Raw genomic sequence first — 4,365 nt, forward strand, 5'->3', positions numbered from 1 at the left:
GTATGCTCCTTCTTATTTATAAATTGATTTATATTTAGGCATTTTTTATACACGTGTAAGTTCAAGACAGTTTGTTCATTTATTTCTCGCTTGTGTCTTCGAAATAAATATGGTAACTTCACTTTTCCTTATATTTCTTACACGTATATATATATAAATTTTTTTTTCTAGATTGTAGTTATCCTTGATTCTACGAATTTATACTTGATTTCTCAGACTCGCGATCCTATACGTTCTTCAATTTGACAATACGGCCTTTCTCAGATATAAAGTTATAAGTTCTCGTTTCGCAACAACTCTCGCGTGATTTCGCGGAGTCCTTTACTTTGGCAGATCCTTGAATACTTCACGAGTGAGGCGACTATTAATAGAAACGCGAATCATGAAGCGGGATTGTATGGGGCAAGGTTGCTAAAGGAGTGCCGTCGCCACGGCTTCGCGAAGTCGGCCGCGGCGAGTACGCGCCTATTAATAAACAAAATTAATCGTATTTGCAATGTTGCAGAGTGTGCGATGTCGCATGATGTTCACTTGATCCGATGGGACATGATAGTTTGATCGGGGAGTATCCGATGTATCTAGTCAAGCTAATCATAGTCGAGATATTAATCTGCAACATTCCATAACGATAATTTGATCATCAAATAAAACATCATCGTATTTTCAATGATGTATCTATATCACCTACAAATTATTAAGAATTAAATTAATAATAATAATAATAATAGCTTTATTGAACGCTGTATAGGTTCAGTTAAATTGAAAGCAACTCGTATAGTGTATGACAAAATATCAAAAGCATATTACAATAGGCGTGGCTGATTTGATGGCTAACCTGAATAATTAATTATCAACGATAAACATGTGAAAATAGTACAGTTTATTGAATGTAGAAATGCACATATATTAGACATCAGATTACTGCTTTGTATAGTACAAGAGTATCAGGTGAATTTAACGAACAGTACATAAGTACGATAATTAGATGAACAAATTATAATTATAAAATATTTAAGAAAGAAGCAGAAAGATAAATTAGTAATGCGATGAAGAGTACATAAGCACGATGAATTAATGTAGAAACATTAAAGTAAAAGAAAATTAAGATTCAATCAATAGGTTTAAAAAATTATTATGACCAAAACTGAGTTTTAATCTTTAAAAGAGCGGAGGTTTTGCAAATCTTACAGCTTAATTTTCCTTGAATAAGAAATTTGTTATAATTTATTATTTTATTGTATGTTTGCCTCAAAATATAATACTATTTCAGTGCCACTATAATGGCTTTCCCTTTCTATAAACGTTAATGCTAGTGAATAATAAACAGTAAGTGCATTAAAACCCAGCTTAGCTCATCTAATCCTGCTCATATAATAAACACTAAGTGCATTAAAACTAAAGCTTACCTAAAGCTTGGATCATATAATCCTTTAATTCTATTGATTACTACAGTTATAGAATATCTACAATTATACGAATTTAGTTCTTGTTAAGGAGTAGCCCGAATACTGTTGCCTTAGTCGTGGCATCTCTGTATCGATTTTCCTCCTCGGTCCTGAAATCACGACCGAGAGATTCCCAACAGCCGAATTGCGGGCTTGATGCTGGACATCGCGCGGCTCGCCACGGCCCATGTCGAGCCCGAGGCCGACCGAGTGATGCCGAGCCGGGTCGAGCAGGGCCGAGCGGACAAGCTTTAACGAGCTGACGATGAGCGCGTACGTTTCGTTGCGACGCGGCGCGTCTACGCGCGGAGCCGCGATAAAGCCGACGAGCAGAGCGGATGCGCCGTTTCGCAGCGGGTGACGCGACTGCAGCTGCACGCCCATTCAGTAGCGGACATACATTACTTAAACGCCAAGGCGCATTCATTTTCGGCGTGAATGAAGGCTTCGATCGTTCAAAACGGAAGGCTATTTTTAATTTGTGAAAAAAAAAACACAGAATTGGGGCGATCTGTGAAGAGATATTACTCGATTGAATATTGAAATGTTATTAACCTTCCAAAATTGACGTCAAATCCGCAATACAGTACTGACCCTGAGTCAGTAAAACCATTTAATTTATGTTAATTAAAAAATATACTAATTAATTTCAAAGAACCAGAATGACATAAAAAAATTAATACTTCTCAATCGACACAATTAATAAGTAATATAAATCAATGTATAATTTTGCACTCGATGATTAACTATAATAACATATGGTATTATATAACAGTTGCGTTATGAAGTGCGAAATTATATAACATTGATGTTAAATTATTTTTAATTGGTATCAATAGATCATAAGTATATTTTAATAAAAATAATTTGCAGATGTAACAAAGAAAATTGAATTGTTTGACATTTTTGACACAGATTTGTAATCGAGCGAGTCTAATAAACTCATTGTTAACTCCGGAGGGTTAAATCTGTGTTTACAAGATAATCGATAACAAGCTGCCACGCGCAGTTGCCGTCTAGTTTGTTTCAATGCTGTTACGAGTGCCAAATGATAATTCAAAACGCGAAAGTTTCAATGAAACAAGAGAAAAAAAAGTTATTTTCTTTCTTAAGAAATAAAGAGATCTTATTGTCTCTCACTCACACGCGTACATTGATATTCTGAGAAAGTAATTCTTTTCTTAAGTTCCAGAGGCTGTAAGATTAAGGACGATGTTTATCGGTTCTTACATTTGAGATCTTCTTAAGTACGTAACCTTAAATACAATTTTAATCCTTAATATACATGATGGCTCTCATGACTTAATTTTCATCACGTTTAGAAGTATACAAAAATTATTAAATGATTCTTATATATTCGTAAGGTCGTGTATTGAAAAAAAAAAGAAAGAATAGAAACCACCCAGGCAACATCATTCCCAAAATACAGATCTAAGACGTCTTATGCCTGCATTTTTGACGTAATGTTGTCTAGGCATTATTTAATCAAATATTCCTAGCGTTTTAAAGAAAGAAATGCGCAAGATACGAATGACCTTATCGTATATACTAAGGGTTAAGATGTCATAAACCAATCAGATTCATAATCAATCCTTATATTTAAGTCTTCCTTAAATTTATCTTCAGATGCTCTATAAATTATTTCATTGGCTACTGAATATCTAAAGATAAACTTAAGGAAGCTTTAAATATAAGACCTTATTATGAATGCGGACAAGAGAGTCGCATTAGTATATCTTAAGAAATTACCTGAAATAGTCTTAAAATAAGAACTGACTATGAATACCGGTCACAGAATCGTATTAGCATCTCTTAAGACATTACTTGGTCATGAAATAAGAACGGACTATGAATACCCCGATCTGAGTCAGCCAAATCCAAACTAACAGTAACACTATATCAATATTATAATTTCCCATTTAACAACACAAATGTAATATAACATGTTATACATAATAACAGATACATTGTTGAGCAGGAAATTATATTGATGTAACGTTACTGCAAGTTTATGTTCAACAGGAAGCTATTAGAGAAAACAGCTACGCCGCAAGGAGTTGATGAATTGTCGATTCCTTCGACTACCGATATGATTGTTTCCGTACAATCAATGTCTGCGTTCAGCAGAGAAAATTACTCAGTTAGCGTTTAGTGATTCTTTAATTTGATTGGTTTTTGCCTTTAAGTTCTTTGCTGGATCTTAAGTGTAGAAAGCAATCATACTAAAAAAAAAATCACTAAACGCTAACTGATTAATTTCTCCGTTGAACGCAGCCAATGCTATCTGTTCACGAGAGTAGCTTCAGCTTCACTTTTATCGAGTTGCATTCGATTCCACGAGTACTCCAATTAGCGTCCTAACATCATCAGCGATCCATCCGCTCCAGGCTGGCGTGTACCTCCGCCCCTGCTCGCTCTTTCGAGCGCCCGCGCCAGTGGTGGTTTACTCGCTCGGCGTCAACCCGCTTCCCTCCGCCTGCCCCTTACCACGCGCGTTCTCTCTCTCGCGCGCGAGCGCAGGCGAAGCGACGCGTTGTCCGCGCCGCGCGGAGCCGCGCGGAGACGCGCTGATTGTGAGTCGAATCGAGTTGGGTCGAGCCGCGCCGAGCGGTGCCGAGCGGGACCGAGCACCGGGGTCGAGCGGAGCCGAAGGCCCCGCGGTGGCCGCGACGCGCGCGAGTAGCACCACATCGCCGGAGCGTGTGTGTGCGTGCGTGCGCGTTCTGTCCGCTTTACTACTCGCTCCGTTTTCCTCTTCGCTCGTACTCTCCTCTGCCCGGCCGCTCGGAGCAGACACGAGAGAGTCCGTTGTTGTCCTTGGCGCGCGTCGTCAGCGTCAACATCAAACGTAATCGTAGTCATTACCGTTCGTTAATCGTCGTCTACGTATCTTGCCGCGTGTGTACGCCGCGTCCTTCCC

This window comes from Mycetomoellerius zeteki, unplaced genomic scaffold (assembly GCF_001594055.1).
Source record: "Mycetomoellerius zeteki isolate Tzet28-1 unplaced genomic scaffold, Tzet1.0 scaffold72, whole genome shotgun sequence".
NCBI lineage: Eukaryota > Metazoa > Arthropoda > Insecta > Hymenoptera > Formicidae > Mycetomoellerius > Mycetomoellerius zeteki.